Source organism: Ovis canadensis, chromosome 3 (genome assembly GCF_042477335.2).
Source record: "Ovis canadensis isolate MfBH-ARS-UI-01 breed Bighorn chromosome 3, ARS-UI_OviCan_v2, whole genome shotgun sequence".
Lineage (NCBI taxonomy): Eukaryota > Metazoa > Chordata > Mammalia > Artiodactyla > Bovidae > Ovis > Ovis canadensis.
The window spans coordinates 165,518,638-165,539,918 of NC_091247.1; the positions used below are offsets into that span (position 1 = coordinate 165,518,638).

At 38.2% G+C, this 21,281-nt stretch overlaps 1 protein-coding gene across 8 annotated transcripts in view; it reads right to left on the bottom strand.

The window, feature by feature from the left end:
- Nucleotides 1-21,281, bottom strand: part of SLC16A7 (solute carrier family 16 member 7) — a 196,529-nt gene that overhangs the window by 46,017 nt on the left and 129,231 nt on the right. The window lies entirely within an intron of this gene.

The window sequence follows — 21,281 nt, forward strand, 5'->3', positions numbered from 1 at the left end:
GGAAAGAGACACAGATGTGTAGAGTCCATTTATGTCTTAAATTCCAGTCCCATTTATTTATTTTTATTTATTTATTTTCCACTTAAAAATCTCACAGATATAAGCACCCAACTAGTTCCAGCAAGTCTACTATAAATTCTATCATATAAAACAACATATATTTCCCTGGGAAGTATGAAATAATAGATTAGCAATTCTCTTTAAAGTATTTTTCATTGTTATTAAAGCCTACAGACTAACCTCAAGAAAGATTTGAAATGTGGTTTTTAAACATATTGTCAATATTAACATTATGCTTGTTTGATAATCGTATTTCCTTCTCTCCTTGTATATGTACATGCTTGAAAGCTGATATTGAACTATGACAATAAACATCCTCCAGGGAGACACCTGATATCCTCTCTGGCTGGTGTGAAAGGGGAAACAGCATCCTGCTTTGCCATGTTAACTGTACTTTTTCTTTCACTGTCACCTAATCCTCAGGACTAACACGAGATGGACACAAAAGAATGCATGTAAGAATTAAAGATTTTAAAATTTAAAAAATAAAAAACTAAAAAAAAAAAATAAAACTATAAGAGAAGTTGCTTTGCACTTCTATAGTCTTCCGGGTTTTTCTGCTTTAAAATTTTCTTGGAAAGTGTATACAACTGCTCACAAAGCTGAGGAGGCATCTGTGCATTAAAATCATATAGATGGATATCCCATGACATAGATATTATATATATATATCTCTTTATCACCACAATTACAACTTTCATTGTTAGTTTTTATAACCTGTATGCCTGTTTAGGAATGAAAAAAAGAAGGATTTGTAAAATATTCACTAACTATAAGTAGGAAAACACTTCTATATAAAGAAAGGCAATGGACATTATTTTAAAATCAATGCAAACAGGGAACAACAGTTGAAAAAAACTATTATTTTAGAATTTTGTAATAGAAAGTACCAGAGGATTTGCAGAATTTATAAGTATTTTCTGTGTGTTTATATCATGACCTCATAATAGCACAGAAAGCCATAGGATGCAATGCCTTACACTCAGATATCTCACATTTCCACATTTCTCTGTTGCCATTATACTAAAATGCCAATTCTTTCTAAACATTTCAAATCCATTTTATCCTCCAGGAAATCTTGCTTTTCCCTTTATACCAACTATTCTTTGACCATTAAGACTGTCTTTTATGTCTTTTCTCTGAACTCACAGTAGTTCATATTTCTGTCATTAGAAGTATCACATAGATTTAATAAGCTTTACTTCTTTTTTGTCTTAACTGAATGAACATTTTTACTTTATGACATAACAGTAAATTAGATTAATTATGGAAAGTGTATTACACTTTCTACCATATAACAAATTGCTTAAAAGACTGTGTCTTTTTCATTTGGGGACAGCAACAATTTCTGGCACACAGACTAGTTCAATACATATTAATTAAATGAAGGAAAAAAACAAACATGAACGAAGAAATTTGGGTTTTGAGAATGTAAAATCACACCATTATTGAGTACCATAGCCAGGAAGAGAATTCATTTTCTCATGGTTAAGTTTGTGATTTTCAATAATTTTGGCAATGATCCATTTGTTCATTCTTTCAAAATATTAAGCACCTACTATGTTCCAGGACATTATCTACCTAGTGGGGCTATAACAGTGAACAAAACACACACAAAAAATCCCTGCTCTTATGAGGTTCATATTCTAGTTCGGTTGGGGGGGAGGGGAGCGGGTTCCAGCACATAGCCATTAGTCAACTAAGGCTTTTTAAAATTTTAGTTAAAATAAAAAACAATAAAAATGCAGTTCATTTCTCAAACTAACTTCATATCAAATGTTCAATGGTCACATGTGGTTAATAGATAACATATATTGGATAATCATATTTAAAGGACATTTGTATCATAACAGAAAGCTTTCTGATTAAAAAAAACTAAATGAATGTGACAATTGTTACAGAAGCAAAAAAAAAATGCAAAAACGGAGGACAAAATTGTGTGGATGTGGAGTTGAAATTTTAGCTAGGACAGCTCTAGATGATGACCTCTCTGGGAAGGTGAATTTTGAGTAAAGACCTGAATGAAGCGGAGGCAGGGGTGTAGCAACACTTAAATGATATTCATCAAGAAAATGCAATTCCAGGCAAAGGGCAGAATAGATGTAAATCCCTGAGGTGAATAGGTGTTTATTACAGAAGAGGTGTAAGTCACTTCTCAGCCTTTTGGCTAAGATCAAGTGTAGTATGGGGGCTTCCCAGGTGGCACAATGGTAAAGAAACCGAAATCTGCTAATGTAGGAAATGCTGGTTTGATCCTTGGGGCGGGAAGACCCCCTGGAGGAGGAAATGGCAACCCATTCCAGTATTCTTGACTGAAAAGTTCCATGGACAGAGGAGCCTGGTGGGCTATAGTCCATGGGGTCGCAAAGAGTCGGTCATGACTGAGTGACTGAATATGTGCAGTGAAAGCAGGTTCCTATGAGGCTGACATATCCTAGGAATAGCAAATGGACCAGGGTACCAGAGCAGAGTGAGCAAAAGGGAGAATGATGAGGTCAGGGAAGTAACATAGAAGAGAGGATATTCAGAGGGAGGTAGGAAACTGGGGAAGCTTAGGGTAAGTCTGCAGAGAGGAGAGACAAGATTGGACTTAGGTTACAACAGGATTTCACCAGCAACTATATTCAGAAACAGGGACACCAAATCACAGGCTACAATAATAACCTAAACCATCAATAATCATACCTTGGACCAGGTAATGGCAGAAGAGGGAGTGAAAGGTGATCAAATGTAGGACTTGTTTAGAAGGCAGAACAAAAGATGTGCTAACTGGGATTAAGAAAAAAATAAACAGAGAACTCAAGGATGGTTCTAAACATTTTGGCATGAACAATATGTTCGGGGGAGAATTTCAGATCAAATTTAGATAGGTTAAGTGAGAATGCCTATGAGGCTTTTGCGTGGAAATGTTGAATCTTTCTATACAGATCTAAAGTTCAGGAGAGATTGGGACTAGAAATATAAATTTGGGAGGTATTAACATAAATAATAGCTCTAGTCATGAAAAAGTGTGAGTCACCTACATAGCAAGTATATATGTAGAAAATAAGATTCAAGAGGCAACCTTTCCAATGTTGAGAGTTTAAGGAAATAAACACTGAACTGCCATTTGTGGCAGCAACAGAAAAAACACTAGCATGGTCTTTTACAAGTAAAATTAAGAAATTTTAATAAAAGACCAATCACTACAATATCAAATACTGCTGAAAAGTCCAGTGTGATGAGAACTGAAATACAATCACTAAACAGATAACGTCGGCATGATGATTGATCTCCAAAGTAGCAACTTCAGATGAGTGGTGAGAATAATAACTGATGAGAGTGAGGGCAAAGAGTTTAGGAAGAGAGAAATTAGAGATACTAAATACAGCAACATTTTAAGAAGTTTTACTTAAAGGGAAGGAAATAAATAGAGTGTGGTTGACAGAAAATATGTGTCTAGAGAATGTTTTACATTTGTTCCATTTTTTTCCCCCACGTTGGAAGATGAAATATCATGTTTCTGTGTTATGGGAATGGTCCTGTTGTAACAGACACTACTGCCAATGAAGGAGGCAGAAGTAGTTCATCTGTAGTGATCTTCAACAAGTGAGAGATAAAAGAGGAAGTGCAGGAGTAAAGGGGTTGGCATTAGCTGGGATGTAGACAGTATAGCTACGAAGGTAAACTACATAGATTTAGATGTACACAGTTGGGAAAATGTGGTAGTAAAGCATGACAATTCTTCTGATTACTTAAACTTTCTTAATGAAGTAAGAATCAAAGTTATCACCTGGGATAAAGAATGAAGGAGGGAGATGGGACTTCATTGGTTGCCCAATGGCTAAGATTCCACACTCCCAATGCAGGGGGCCTGGTTTCAGTCCCTGGTCAGGGAATTAGATCCCACAAGCCTCAACTAAGTGTTTGCGGGCCACAACTAAAAATCCTGCACGCCACAAAAAAGATCAAAGATCCCGCATGCTACAACTAAGACCTGACATGGCCAAACAAATATTTTAAAAAAATGAAAGAGGAGGGGGGAGGGGTAAATTAGGAATTTGTGATTAACATATACACTCTACAATATATAAAATAGATAACCAACAAGGACTTATTGTATAGCACAAGAAACTATGACTTTAAGAACGAAAATTCAGTGAAAAATAATCATCTCATGGAATGGGAGAGAGACTGGATTAGAGTAACAGAATACAGAGTATGGCTACCTAATATGATAATAATTAAGATACCAGTACATCCTGCAGTAGTCATGTATGGTTATGAGAGTTGGACTATAAAGAAAGCTGAGTGCCAAAGAATTGATGCTTTTGAACTGTGGTGTTGGGGAAGACTTTGAGTCCCTTGGACTGCAAGGAGATCCAACCAGTCCATCCTAAAGGAGATCAGTCCTGGGTGTTCACTGGACTGATGTTGAAGCTGAAACTCCAATACTTTGGTCACCTGATGTGAAGAGCTGAGTCATTTGAAAAGATCCTGATTCTGGGAACGATTGAGGGCAGGAGGAGAAGGGGATGACAGAGGATGAGATGGTTGGATGGCATCACCGACTCAATGGACATGAGTTTGGGTAAACTCCAGGAGTTGGTGATGAACAGGGAGGCCTGGCATGCTGTGGTTCATGGGGTCGCAGAGTCGGCCACAACTGAGCAACTGAACTGAACTGAACTGACATCCTGCAGCCTATTTTTCTACAGTTTCATTGAGCTGTGCAAATGCAGGCACAGACCTGGTGAAGAGCCAACTTGAGGCAATTCTGGTTTCATCAAGGGATGCAGGGAAATGAGTGGGTAGGGAGGCAGGCAAGTTGAGAATGTATGCAAAGAAGTGATCATCATCGAATTTGATCTTTAGCTAGGTAAGGCAGGTAAAGCTAGTACACTGACAAGTGGGTCAGTATCAATACATATCTGGATAGTACCAGTCACCTGAAGGATTACTAGAGTTGGGTACTGGAGGAAATGGACAAAGACAGAATCCAGTAGTGGAGAAATACTAGAAAACTGAGAATGTGAAAGGTTTAAAAGTCATTGGTAATGGCAAGTTTAAGGATGTTAATATGGAGTTAGGTTCTCACTCGAAAGAGACTGAATGATGATGATAGATTGATGGTAACTACTACTTCCTGAACTACTTGTTCTCTTAAAAACAAACTCTCTATGTTGGAATCCATAATCCTCTCTCATTTTGTAAAGAAAGCACTAAAGCTTTCTTTAGATAACACACTTTTAGTAGATATAAGATATTTTCTTTAGATAGCATATTTTAGGAGATATTAGAAACATGGCATTCCTAGGCCTATCTGACTTCAAAGTTGTACTTCTTCTCTGTGTTATTTTAGTGACACAGGAAGTTCATACGACTATGACTGGTACTTTTCAGTAACAGAAAGATACATTTCTATTGGCATGAGAACTAGTTATGCCTTCAGAAATTTATATTTTATTTAAGAAAACATCAAATTCATAAGAAAAAAAGTGATATCAAGAAATTTTAGTCAACTATACATATACAAATTTAACAGTAATATAAGAAAATTCCAAACTAGGACAAATATACTCTCCTTCCAATTTTATATTCTTTTGATAGTGATGCCATAATGGATGGAATATGTGACTGATGCATATTATCCCAACCTGGAAATTAAGAAAGAAAAGGATAAGGGTCTTTTAAAGATTTTTTTTAATTTATTTTTTAATTGAGGGATAAGGTTCTTTTTTCACTAAAACAGAAAGTAAACAGAAATATGAACTTTAAAGTCAGACAGACCAAAGTTATGAGTCTCTTTCCCAATATTTCCTTGAAAGATTAGCATGCTATCTTATTCTTAGTAAATTCACAATTCAACAACCTCAATAAGGGTGAACTGATAAGGAATATAATTAAACACCTTCGTTGTCATTTATATCTAGATCTACCATTCAGGAGTTTATCTAAACTTTGATTCTTTTAAAATTTTGGTCTAATTCATTTTTTATTGGGATCACACATTTTATTGGATTATGATTCTCTTATAAAATTAGTCTTTTTAAGGCTGTCTTGGGTCCTACATTTCCTTCTCTCTCACTGAAATTCCAATATTGTGGAATTTAGTTACATCTATTCACATAATCCATACCCTTCAGAACTTTATATTCTTTTATTATCTCTCTTCTTGGACTTGATATTTCTACACTATAAAGACAAAATGTGATTTGTCTGTCTTGATAGAAGAGCTATCCTCTACTTCAAAAATAAACACAAATCACCTATGTGTTTCTGATCCTTTTAGCTTCTCTGTTTTGAATTTTCTCTGGCTGCATTATGTTACCCTGTATGGTGCTCACTTTGCATACATATTGTGTTAAAATCTGTTCAGACAATATGCAGCCATTCACAGCAAAAGATGATGACTCAATGGCTTCTCTGAAATTATGATGGATTTGGCACCGCATGTATCCCACATCAGATAGCTTTTCTCAGATTATTGCATGAAAAAAGACTAGAAATGAAAGGAAAGAAACCTAGAATACAGAACATTAAGCTGGGACTAAAATTTTAAAGTTAATTTGACATTTTTTATAGAAGAAAGATAGGCAAAACAAGATCATAGTAATAGAAAGATGAGCTTTTCACCTTATTTATATACTTCTTTTAATTTGAAATCAAAGGCAAATTTAACATTATCATTTGATACTTTCTCTCCTTAATCCATTTTCCCCAGTTTCTACACTGTAGATGCTGTGCAGGCCTTTGGATAATTTCGATTTTTTGAAACAACTTAAATAAGCTCAATGTTATTTGTTCTTATTGTTGTTCAGTTGCTCAGTCATGTCCGACTCTTTGCAACCCCATAGACTGCAGCATGCCAGGCTCCCTTGTCCTTCACTATCTCCTGGAGTTTATTCAAATTCATGTCCATTGAGTCGATGAGGTCATCCAAACATCTCATCCTCTGCTGCCCTCTTCTCCTTCTGCAGTCAATCTTTCTCATCATCAGGGTCTTTTCCAATGAGTCAGCTCTTCACATCAGGTGACCAAATTATTGGAGCTTTAGTTTCAGAATCAGTCCTTCAATGAACACTCAGAGTTGATTTCCTTTAGGATTGACTGGTTTGATCTCCTTGTAGTTCAAGGAACTCTCAAGAGTCTTCTCCAACACCACAGTCAGAAAGCATCAGTTCTTCAGCCTTTTTTTATGGTTGAATATTCACCTCTCTATATGACAACTAGAAAAACCATAGCTTTGACTAAACGCACCTTTGTTGGCAAAGTGGTCTCTGCTCTTTAATACGTTGTTTAGGTTTGTCATGGGAGAAGGCAATGGCAACCCACTCCAGTACTCTTGCTTGGAGGGTCCCATGGACGGAGGAGCCTGGTAGGCTGCAGTCCATGGGGTTGCTAGGAGTCGGACAGGACTGAGCGACTTCACTTTCACTTTTCACTTTCATGCATTGGAGAAGGAAATGGCAACCCACTCCAGTGTTCTTGCCTGGAGAATCCCAGGATGGGGGAGCCTGGTGGGCTGCCATCTATGGGGTCACACAGAGTCGGACATGAATGAAGCGACTTAGCAGCAGCAAGTTTTTCATGGCTTTTCTCCCAAAAAGCAAGCATCTTTTAATTTCATGGTTGTGGTCACCATCTGCAGTGTTTTCATGCCCAAGAAAGGAGATATGTCACTGCTTCTACTTTTTGCCCATGTATTTGCAGTTAAGTGATTAGAGCATTAGAGTAACATCACATACACAGGTTTACATGGCAAGTATGTTTGCCCCAATAACCACCTTGTTCTTTTGTATCATGTTTAATTAGGGGGATCAAACTATTTGAATGAGAGTTCAGAAATATATATTCATGAAAAGAAGCAAAGACATTTTATTTATAAGAAACTGAAGTAGAGAGCTATCTAGTAACTTGTTAGAACTACTCCACTAGTTAGTGGCAGGCCTGGAATCTGGGCAGTCAAATCCAAGTCTATACCCTAAACCACTATCTGCACTATGTTATAGGTGGCACTTAGTGGTAAAGAACCCACCTGCCAATGCAGGAAACAGAGACATGGGTTTGATCCCTGGTTCAGGAAGATCCCCTGGAGGAGGGATGGCAACCCACTCCAGTATTCTGGCCTCGAAAATCCCCATGGACAGAGGAGTCTGGTGGGCTACTGTCATATGATTGATCGCAGAGTCAGACACAACTACAGCAACTTAGCATGCATGCATACTGTCTCTTTAAAAAAAAACAAGGTGGGGGAAGTGGCAAAAAAAAGACCTCTTTTTGTTTGGGAATTTAGTTAAAAATCAGTTATTAATATTTGAAAGTTTTTATATATTTGAATTATGCATTAAAAATCAACAATTAAACACTACCAAGAAATTGAAACAGTCTGTCAGTGGAAAAAGAATCATTTCTTAGAAAAAAAAATGAAATAACAAACAGTGACAGTTGAAAGATCATGAATATTATATAAGTATCATTGAAGATAAAACTAATATTCAAATATTTAACTAATTTAATTAGGGACTTATTAAATTCATTCTATGGTAAATATTTGTGACTTAGCTAAAGCAACAAAAATGTCTGAAACCAAAAAGAAATTCAGGTTTCCTGGTGAGATATGTTTTTCTGCCACTACTACTGGCCCTCCAAGGGAGAAGGAATGGCTACAGAAAATACAGAAATAAACCATTTCTGTTTTCAATTTTCTTTCTTTATCAGTAGATAGAAAAAAATCTTTATCTGCTGATTATTCAATATTAACTGCTATATCATTCATTAAACCTATGAGATTAATATCAGTTGAAAAGAATAAGAGGTAACAAATATGAACTTAAATACAAGGTGGGTAAAAACGTTTTCCTTGTTTTCTCTCACGTGCATATTTTGGGATGTTTGTAGTACATAGGGGCCACACTATTTTGTCAGGAAAACTCATAAATTGCCTTAAACTTCTATTCAGTTGCATATGAACTAACATGAGAGCCAACTTTAAGGAGCAGAGGTTATCCTGCCCTTGTAAAGTTTTATCCAGCTTCTAAAACATATCATGTTTGATTTAACGAACACCTCTAAGTAATATCTTTGCCACAACATAAAGGTACTTAATATTTCTTGATAGCTTCAGTGCTCATGAGAAAAGCTTATAGTTCATTTCATCTTAGTCATCTCATTAAACTTGCTTTTCTTTATCTGAAAAGGGAAAATTAACTCTACTTAGATATTTTATATATACTTTAATTGTGAAATACTCTTCATAACCAAGAAGTATTTGGAAGGTTGATGACAACCTCTAAAGCGTTCAAAGACATTCTAAATGAGGTTATTAAAATTTAATCCTTTGCATATTTCTGATATTGTGTGTGTGTGTGTGGGGGGGTAGTTTATCCCAGACAATAAGATAAAAGAAAACAGGGCGGCTTTGAAAAGTTTCTCCATCTCTAGATCCATGTCTGTTCTTTGGAAGATGACAGAAATCTGCAACATTGAGAAAGATCTGTTTCAAAAATAGTTTCTGTAGCCCAAAAGTCAAATAAGCAACTGTCTGTTATTTCTGCCACATGGATTTCACAACAATCATTTCCACAGCACATAACATTTCATCTTTCCACTAACATTCAAACAGCTTACAACAATTGAGATAAAATCTCAAATACTTTGATCTTACTCTGATTTTTTTTTCTCCTAATTATAGGACTAAGAGGATACTGTAAATGCTTTTGGTCTCTAGATGATTTTTCTTCGTCAATGTAAGTTGTGGACCTGAACACTGAGAGTTTGGAAAAATTAAAAGAAACTCCAAATCACTAATACACACACAGTGTTTATCCTTTTGTTCTTCCTTATTCATTATCTGCGTTTCACGCATGTTCTTATTCACAAATTTTTTTCACTCATCATCTGAAAAGAACACATGAATCTGAAGTAGACCAAAGTTCTATTGGATTTATTCCTTTTCAGTCAGAAATACACACTCATTACTAGGGTGCTGAGAAAATATATAGGTTGCTTCCATTTGGTCCCTTGGATTTACATTTAATCCAATCATTGATTGCATGGGAGGTGAGGCCAAAGAAGAATGGCCTGAACCAACAACACACTATAACCGGAAAACATTCCTAGGGAGTGCAGAGCACATTCTAATGAGAACAATGTAAGGCTACTGAGTATCACTTCAAAAATTTATCATAGCTCCCACAGAAGCTTCCCAAAGCTTTCCACTTAATGCCTTCTTAGTGACTAGAAAGATTCTAAGTATCATTATTATTTCTTTAATAGCTTGAGAAATTTGTATTCCACTAATAAGAACTTCAGTAAAATCGAAGGTGATAATCAATTGCATCAGTGCAATCATAAATGTTAATGTAAATTAACTTTTTGATTGTGCAGGCTTATCTCATTCTTAAAAACAATAGATAAAACAACTATAATAAAACCGGGTTACTCCAAACCTTTCTTGTACAGCACAGGAAACAGTAATTCTCTCACATAAATTCTATAGGTAAGGTTGATCTTCATTACCCTTGGATTCTGCATTTTCGAACCTGTCTGCTCCCTAAAATGCATTTGTAACCATCAAATCAATATTTGCAGTAATTTCTCTGTCATCATGGAGATGTGCAAAGTGGAAACAAACTGGAACCAGTTGCCATGCATGTTCCCAACTGAGGTGTCAAACAAGATGACACTCTGCCTTCTTGTTTCAGCTCTCAATCAAAAATAAGAGTCTCTCTACCTAGTCCCTATATTTCCCAAATCACTTTCTGCTGGTGATTATGCTGCCTGAAATGGCTTTCAAACCTAGTGCTCTAAGCACAAGAAGACTGTGATGAGCCTCAAAAGAGAAATATACGTGTCAAACATTTTTCTTTCAGCCACAAGTAACAGTGCTGTTTGCCATGAGTTTCATGTTAATGAATTGATGATATATATTAAATAAGGTGTCTTTAACTAGAAACACACATAAAATAAAGTTATCTATTGATCAGCTGATGAAAACGTGACCAGCAGCTTGTAGGAACTTAATCTTGTATTTCCCTTAGGAGCAGGAGAGCTCAGTAGTCAATACTTCAATGTTTATGTCACTTTCATAGAACATAAATAACTAATTCACATAAGGAGAATCAACTGTATCTTAATACATTCTGGATTTTATGCCATCCATTTCAGTGGATTTTATGCCATCAACTATACCTCTCTCCATCTTGCCCTCAAGTATTAATCACATCCCTCTCCTTTGTTACTATAACTCTCTACAACTCTTCCCCACAAATATTTCTTCTGCTTCAGATATTTCCCTTCCTTAGATGTATATATCCTCAACCTTCAAGTTCAGCTCAAGAAACAATTCCTGATCACATTTTTGAGATATGTTTCCTTTCTATGCAGTTTCATACCAACTATTATGTTTCTTTACTCATATATATCATAGCTGATATTAAATAAAGAAAAGTGAAAGTATCTATTTCATATTCTGTAAGCACCTCCTGTGTCTGATAGCTTTGTGCCAAGCCACTAGTTTGTACATTGTAGATGTTCAATGTACACATGTAGAATAAATGAATGAATGAAATTATATAAGGTTTAGTCCCTAATTCTGCAGTAGGGAATGGCAACCCACTCGAGTATACTTGCCTGGAAAATTCCCTGGACAACAGGACCTGGCAGGTTATACTCCATGGGATCACAAACAGTCAGACATGACTAAGCATGGATGCCTAGTTCCTAATTATGACACTAGATTACCCACACATCCCCATCTCTGATGATCACAAATACTGCACATAATTGGGCAGAACCAGCATTTCTGCCACAGTTGGGAACCTCATCGTTGAATCAGATCCATGGAATACACATCTGTCTATGCAGTTCTAACCAGTCTGTGTGTGTGTGTGCATGTGTTAGTCACTCAGTTGTGTCCAACTCTCTGTGAATCCATGGACTGTAGCTTGCCAGGCTCCTCTGTCAGTGGAATTCTCCAGGCAAGATTACTGGTGTGGCTTTCCATTCCCTTCTCCAGGGGATCTACTCAAGCCAGGGATCATACCCAGGTCTACCACAATGAAGGCAGATTCTTTACTGTCTGAGCCACCAAGGAAGCCCAATTCAGTCTATAGCACAGCCTAAACCATACTGCAAAACTGACTGCTCCAGTAGGCATATTATGGCTGCCACCAATGTACACATACCCTCATCCTGTAACACAAATCCCACTGGCTCTGAACATGACACCACTTTTGTGTTGCTCCGGGTCATGGAATTTCTGTAACCATCTCATCTGAATGTGTTCTTCAGGTTGCTCTAGTCAGATTTATTATCTTGCTTGAACCTGATCTTAAGTTTCATTCTTAACTATGGCTAATATCAAGACCTACATTGGCAAAAGGAGCAACCACCACAAATCAAACACTAAAATTTCCTAAGCATGAAACTCAGTAGTATGTTTCTTCATATCAGTGGTTTCTGAAATAAATCTGGCCTTGCTACAGTTCAGTTTAGTTGAGTTCAGTTGCTCAGTCATGTCTGACTCTTTGCGACCCCATGAATTGCAGTACGCCAGGCCTACCTGTTCATCACCAACTCCTGGAGTTCACTCAAACTCACGTCCATCGAGTCAGTGATGCCATCCAGCCATCTCATCCTCTGTTGTTCCCTTCTCCTCCTGTCCCCAATCCCTCCCAGCATCAGAGTCTTTTCCAATGAGTCAACTCTTCACATGAGGTGGCCAAAGACTGGAGTTTCAGCTTCAGCATCATTCCTTCCAAAGAACACCCAGGACTGATCTCCTTTAGAATGGACCGGTTGGATTTACTTGCAGTCCAGGGGACTCTCAAGAGCCTTCTCCAACATCACAGCCTTGCTACAGTACTGGGTTAGTGGGGCCTGGAGGCCCTAGGGGCAAGGAATTTTATGAAAGTAAGTTCTGACTTTTTACCCTCATGGGGAGGCAGAGAATTACGAAGTTTGGATTTCTCTAAACTTAGGAAGGATTTTCAGATATATATGAATGGCCCAATTCCCTGAGTCGGGAAGATCCCCTGGAGAAGGAAATGGCAACCCACTCCAGTATTCTTGCCTGGAGATACCATGGACAGAGGAGCTTGGTGGGCTACAGTCCATGGGGTCACAAAGAGTCGGACGTGACTAAGGTCACGTGAATACACATATGATGGCCCCAAAGAATGAGCTATGTCCACTTTACCACCTGAAAAGTAGGAGGCATAGGGTAAATGCCACAGCAAATATGAATAAATGCTATACTTCTTTTGAACTGATTATCGACCTATTAATTTCTTGCTCTATCCTCTGTTTCCACACTTTATTGGCACAGGTTGCTCTAGTAAGATTTACTATCTTGCTTGAACCTAATCAGAAGTTTCATTCTTAATGGCTAATATCAAGACCAACACCAGCAACAGGAAGAACCACCACAAATCAAACAGTAAAAATTCCTAAGCATGAAACACAGTGCTTTCTCTACATTATAATGATTTATTCCTGGGCAATGACCCTGACCAGTGGATACCATATGGTACCTATACAAACATTATTTTCTTTTGTGATTTTACAGATAGGGAAAATGAGGATCCAAGGTCAAAACTGTGGCACAAACAACAAAGTGGCCAAGTCCACATTTCATATTTGTTATCTTGGATCTCATTATTTTAACGGCAATACACTTCTGCATCTCACAGGAATATTAAGCCATTAACAAACAATCCTGAGATGCTAGGACTTTGTAGATTGAAGCTCCACTCAAGGGGCCAACTTTTGTCAGATACAATTGAGTCCTCTGGTTGGCTATTAAGTATTATATTCCATTAGGCAGCCCAGTGTCTACATACAGTACAGGCATTTTGATATACACCTAGATCACTACTTAGCTATAGTGATACAAAGTTACTCATGAGTGATTAGTAAAAAGGTGGCATATGGTTTTATTCCTGGGAAATCATATATTAGTCTATTTTAAAAAGTGCTATGTTCAGTCACTCGGTCGGGTCCAACTCTTTGGGACCCCATGGACCACAGCCTGCTAGGATCTTCTCTCCATGGGATTTTCCAGGCAAGAATACTGGAGTTGGTTGTTATTTCCTTCTCCAGGGGATCTTCCCGACCCAGGAATTGAACCTGGGTCTCCTGCATCGCCTGCATTACAGGCAGATTCTTTCCCACTGAGCCACTGAGGATTCTCCTTTAAAAAGAGTCATGGACACATTGCTTTCTCTTCAAGAGCCTTCCTTCCTCAGGGAAGACTGTTACCCTTCTTTTAGGGAACTGCCCATGTCCTACACCAAATACACAGCTCCACTTAGGCTGCCAATGTTAGCTTCTCATCCATTCACTGCCTGCAGGGGCAGATGAAAAGTAGGCCAGGTTCTAGCAGTCTTCCCCAGTTGGATACATACAACTTAGGAAAGAGAAGCAGTCTCCCCTATGTCAAATTTGAGACTGAAATATAAGACGTAGAGGCTGTTAATCATCTTCCTTGTGTCAGCAGGAGGCTACTAAAGTAAACAGACAAAGATATTCCACCAGAGACTAGAGGGGACACAGCAATATGATGGACAGATAGCAGTCATCTGCATTAGCTGACCTGGAAGACTCTGTTACCTGAGCCCCTTTTTGATCTTCATGCAGGATGTTTTCTCTTTAAGCCTTAGGGGATTTGAATAAGGTTTCTGTCATTTGCAGCCAAAACACATCTGCATAAACTATGAGAGAACAGCATATTTTAGAGAAATTTTAAGCCCCAAATCAGGAATGATATTCTTCTTCTTGCCAAGGAGTAAATTAATAAGTAGGTTCTTTCCATAAGTCAGTAAGTAAAATGTTCATTGTCTAAAGCATACATATCAAAAGGGGATTGAGTAAAGTTTCTTAAATTCTCTCTTTTGAAAATAAACCTTAGTAATAATCCAATACTATGTGGACTGGATTAGCAGCCTTCTATAAGAAAGTATCTCCCTGAATAGTTTCAAAGGCCTAAGCATACTTAAGATCTGCCCTTGACTCCTGCCTCCTCCATCCTTGTCTTGAGAGGGACAAAGAAAGCTCCATGGGCATTATTTGACCCCTATTTCTGTGTCTTGAAGTGTCTGCCTCTCACTTTTATTCCCTTGAAAATTGACAATGCTGATTTCCACATATGACTCCTTTTTCATTTGTGATACTGAAGGCTTACTCTTCTCTAACAGAGAACTGAAAAAGTAGCACATATACAAACCTTATGACATACTATAAACTCAATGACTAAGGACATCCTGTAGTCTGTTCTAATCTTAAAATTTATATAATTTATAGTTACATGACAATATAAGTCTTGATGTCTGTACTGATTAGTATAATCTAGGTTTTATTCCACATGACAAAACTGCAGAAGCTTAATAGAAAGTCCTTTCTTACTCATCCAAAGTATCAATATTAAGTGGGCCAAGAATATCCCCCTTGTAGCAACATCATATGCAAGAAGGTTGTGGGCAAAAGGAAGACATTGCATCAGCTAGAACTGCCTTGCCCAGGTGTCCAGGGATGAGAAACATCCTTCTACTCACAATTCATTGGACTGAACTAGTCACTTGGCCTCAACCTGAGTGTAGAGAAGCTGGGAAATATTCAAGGGCATATGGAAGTTTGGTGAGCAAAATGACTTCTGCCACATTGTACCAAATTTCCTAGGACAATCAGCAATACATACACTCATAGATGAAAAAAATTACCAACCATGGCATAAGTATGGGGCTTCCTAGGTGGCACTAGTGGTAAAGAACCTGCCTGCCAATGCAGGAGATGTAAGAGAGGCAGGTTCAATCCCTGGGTTGGGAAGACTCCCTGGAGAAGGAAATGGCGACCTGCTCCAGTATTCTTGCTTGGAAAATTCCATGGACAGAGGAGCCTGGCAGGCTACAGACCATGGGGCCACAAAGAGTGGGACATGACTGAGCACAGGTACTTATGGCATAGGTGTAAGAAGGACATAAACTTCTTGCGCAGGGCTGTCCAAGTTTACCTGGTATTTCCTGGGTTCTGTGAAGTTAAGCTGAAGCTGAAAGTCCTAGGTATCACAATCACAGGGTTAGAATGAACTTTTCCTTTTTTAACTGCTGCTAAGATACAGCACTATATGACTTATTTTAATAGTCTCCAGTCTGCAAACATATTCAGAACACAAAGTAAAATAATATAGTGAACTTATTTTGACTTTAAAGATTAGATAAATACACATTATATACCATGGTCACCAACCTCCTATGCCTAAAACCATTTGCTTGTTTGCCTCTAGTGAAATAAGCTCAGTGGTCTGATGCTTGGTCCCTTGTGTAAAGTAATCCATCTTAAAACCATCACCCTTACTTTAGCACAATTGGCAGTCAATGTTCACATAAAACAGAAGTGTAAGTTGCCATGGAGACAAAGCCAACTCTCCTCTTTAGAATGGCTGATTATTCCAAGTCATAACAGATATACCAGAAAAATAACATGAGGTTCTCACAGAGACTGGCAGCCCCAAATCTGTGTTCTACAATTGTGTAGCTAACTGTGTTCACATCATCTTTTGATATAGTAACAAAGACATGCATTGCACTAAAAGATAATCCTACATAATTACTGTTTACAAAATAAATCCTTATATCTGTCCAAACAATGTGGAAAGTTTAACTTGTAATATGTTTTCTACTTCTAATTAGTGCTTTATTAATGGGGTGACCACTCTGCTTGACCTATTTGCTAAAACTCGTTAGAACTCCAGGAGACCATATGGATGGCCAGATGGGTTGCTGTAATTTAATGCTATTATTCTAAGGATGAAGTAAGGGATAAACATAATTTGCATTCTTTGCCATCCTTCCTGCATTCCTTTTATTAGTTTCATTTTTAATTCAGACATCAGAAGGGAAGATAATACCTTGCTACCAAGGCCCAGATGCCAACTAATTGCTACAAGAGACTCCAGCCCAGACATGATAGGCCAAGCTTCTGAACACACTCCATCTTACCCCGTGACCCCATCATGGTGATTAATAGGTTGAGTGCTAAGCCCTAATGAGTGTCAGATCTTAGATGTTCTCTAGGCTAAAGCAATTAGCATTATGTTGAACACAATATTTCAGTTACTTGGTATAGAGACTCATTGTTCTATATGCCTTTTGCCTTATGGTCTTCAAATTTACCACCAGCACCACCTGGGAACCTCCATTTATATTATTTACTTATTTATAATCTGATGCTGAGATTTATTGGTTTGAGAAAAGTAACTAGACTGTTCTTCATTCTAAGCATTCTTTCAGAGCCAGCCAGGGAGTGGAAGGCTGTCATATGATCATGGTTAAGTCTATAAATACATCCTGCTTTCATTGGGTAGAGAGTGATTATTGGGATATCAAGCTCTATCTGAGACTTGCTCCATGTTATCCTATTTTGTTTCTTCCTCTAGAAACCCTGAATTTCCAGAAACCCTTCCCTTGCTTCTAGGTCTGCATGCATGCTAAGCCCCTTCAGTAGTGTCCAACTCTTTATGGCCCTATTCACTGCAGCCTGCCAGACTCCTCTGTCCATGGGATTCTCCAGGCAAGAATACTGAACTGGGTTGCCATGCCCATCCCCAGTGGATCTTCCCAATGCAGGGATCAAACCCACATCTCTTATGTTCTCTTGCAATGACAAGCGGGATTTTACCACTAGCAGCACCTGGGAAGCCTTTAGGTAGGGCAGTATAAACGTGCTGACCAAGGGAAGGTGTGCAGAAATGTCTTTTAACCCTTCCAAGCCTGGCCCTCAAAATATTCCATATGATCTTCCATGGTTTCTTTGTTAATTCTCTGTCTATCTGGATGAAGTTTATTAAGGGAAGACCAAAAGGCTTTGGGCTTCCCTGATAGCTCAACTGGTAAAGAATCCACTTGTAATGCATGAGACTCTGGTTCGATTCCTGGGTTGGGAAGATCCCCTGGAGAAGGGATAAGCTACCCACTCCAGTATTCTTGGGCTTTTCTTGTGGCTCAGCTGGTAAAGAATCCACCTGTAATGTGGGAAACCTGGGTTTGATCCCTGGATTTGGAAGATACCCTGGAAAAGGGAACAGCTACCCACTCCAGTGTTATGGGCTGGAGAATTCCATGGACTATATAGTCCATGGGGTTGCAAGGACTCAGACACAACTGAGCAACTTTCACTTTCAAAAAGGTTACATACATTTTTGTGTTGCTTGTAAGTTAGTCAATGATCAACTCAACTGAAAATTATGACTGCATGAAACCCAAAGTCCAAATTTAAGTAGACTTACACAAATTCTCTAGAGGAATCCATTTCAATTGTATTTAAGAAGCAGGAAACTACATATCTTAACATTAGCATGTTTCAGAACTCAGGACAAAACAGTTACCAGTGTTGCTTTAGCAAAACATTATTAAGGAACACCTGACCCATAGGGTAGATGAACTGGACTGAGTGCACAGTATCTACTGTTTCTACAGTCATCAGAGACAACACAGGACAACCCTTAGAGCAACTGTCTAGCAGAATCTCAAAGTGTTTTAAAAGCAGAATTGTCCATTGACATACCTTTTGGTACTGGAACAGAAATGCATCAATTTAACGTAACCAAAAGGGTAATGGAGACGTATATTGGATTAATGTAAAATCACTGACTTACGGAAAGTAGAAAATACCCACCAGTGCACACGTGCACGCGCACACGCACACACACACACACACACACACACACATACACATACACACAAAGGATTATTGGGGGATCAAATTTTTACCTTTGTAGTACAGAAAAAAGACTATACCCTGAAGAATTCAGTACTCCAATACTTGGGTTATCTTCTGTGAAGAGCCAACTCATTGGAAAAGCCCCTGATGCTGGGAAAGATTGAAAGGAGGAGGAGAAGGGGACGACAGAGGATGAGATGGTTGGATGGCATCACTGACTCAATGGACATGAGTTTGAGCAAGCTCCAGAAGATGGTGAAGGACAGGGAAGTTAGGCGTGCTGCAATCCATGGGGTTGCAAAGAATTGGACACAACTGAGTGACTCAACAAAAACAGCAAATAGAATAATTATTATGTCACTAAAGCAAAAATCTTGGTGGGGTAGCACCTGAATCAGGTTTGTGGAAGGCCTTGAACAGATATAGCTCTGCCATTTTACAAAGGGAAGAGAAAGGCAGAAGACCATAGTGATTACATGTGTCAGTCAGTCAGTTCAGTTGCTCAGTCCCCTTCTCCTCCTGCCCCCAATCCCTTCCAGCATCAGTCTTTTCCAGTGAGTCAATTCTTTGCATGAGGTGGCCAGAGGACTGGAGTTTCAGCTTTAGCATCATTCCTTCCAAAGAACACCCAGGACTGATCTCCTTTAGAATGGACCGGTTGGATTTACTTGCAGTCCAAGGGACTCTCAAGAGTCTTCTCCAACACCACAGTTCAAAAGCATCAATTCTTCGGTGCTCAGCCTTCTTCACAGCCCAACTCTCACATCCATACATGACCACAGGATAAACAATAGCCTTGACTAGATGTGTGTGTGTGTGGGGGGGGGGGGTCTCAATTTCTATGTCCCTAATGAGTTCCTTGAACTAGGAAAAGTATTTTATCTATTTCCTTGGCTATAGAATGGAGAGCAGTAATTCTTATTTTACAGAATGTTAAGAGGATTAAGTCATATGACACACACCAAGCATTTAGAGAAGCCTGAGCTGAAAATAAATGTGAACACGTTTTGGATATTATTCCTAATGTTATATCACAATCACTATGAACCATATTATCCTCACCTATAAAGGAAGACATTGAAAGATGATTTGTATAACTTCTTTAAGTGCTTGGGCTTCCCTGGTGGCTCAGATGGTAAAGAATCTGCCTGCAAAGCCAGAGACCCGTGTTCAACCCCTGGGTCGGGAAGATTCCCTGGAGAAGGGAATGGCTACCCATTCCAGCATTCTAGACTGGAAAATTCCATGGGCAGAGGACTCTGGTGGGCTACAGTCCATGGGGTCACAAAAAGTCATACATGGCTAAGCAATTAACATACACTTTTAAGTGCTTATATTCTGAGTCTATATCTGTACCTTAAAGTCAAATATCCAGTTGAAAAATGAAAATCCTAAAATTTAAATATTTTAAGTAATGACTAAAAAATCTGTAGACAATCTTGTCTGATGTTGGGATTAATTTAAAGCTGATAGGTGACACAAAAATGCACTAATAATCCAGTAGTTTTTAATAGTCAGTAGTATTAGGTTGGCTAAAAAGTTCCTTCAGTTTTTAAATAAAAATAGAAGATATTTTTCATTTCACCATGAATTTTATTGAATAATGCAGTCACCATTTTGTTTCACTGCCTTCTGCCATTTTCCAGGCAACTTCATAATTTGATCTTCCCAATCTTTTTTGTCTTTTTTTGAGCAGAGAACTGTTCTAGGTGCCTTTTACAGTCTTCCAAGGAATTGAATTTTTTTCCATTAGGAGAGTTTTAAAAAGATCAAAATAAGCAGAAATCTGAAGCTGCAATGCCTGGTGAATGTAATGGATGAATCAGAACTTTCAAGCCACACTGTAACAATCTTTGCCGGGTCATCAAACAAATGTGTGGTCTTGGATTATTCTGATGGGAAGTTACATACTTTCTGTTTACTCATTCTGAGGCTTTTCCTCAGGTGCTGCTTTCAATTGTTCTAACTGGCAGCAGTACTTGTTGGAATGAATTGTTTGGTTTTTAGGAAGGAGCTCATAATAGAGGACTCCCATCTAATCCCACCATACACACATCATTTTCTTTGGATGAAGACTGGACTTTGGTGTGATTCATGATAGTTCATTTCACTTGCCCCACAATCTCTTCTACTCCACATTATAGTATAGCATCCAGTTTTCATCATCACAATGTGTTTTAAAAACAACATTTCATTATATTTAAGTGGAGAATCACATGTAGAAATATAGCCAAGAAGGTTTTATTTCTGCTTAATTTATGGGGGAACTCAAACATCAAAGTGACTGACACACCCAAGCTGGTGCAAATGCTTTTCAACTCTTGGATACTTTGAGTATGTCAGCTTCTTCCCACATAGTATTACATTGATTGTTCTCAATAAATGTCCTGATTTGATCCCTATAAACTACAACTGATCTACCCAATGGTACAACATTGTCCAGAGAGAAAACTCCAGAATGAAACTTTGTAAACCACTTTTGACACTTTTGATCAGTCACACCACCTTGTCCATACATTGTACAA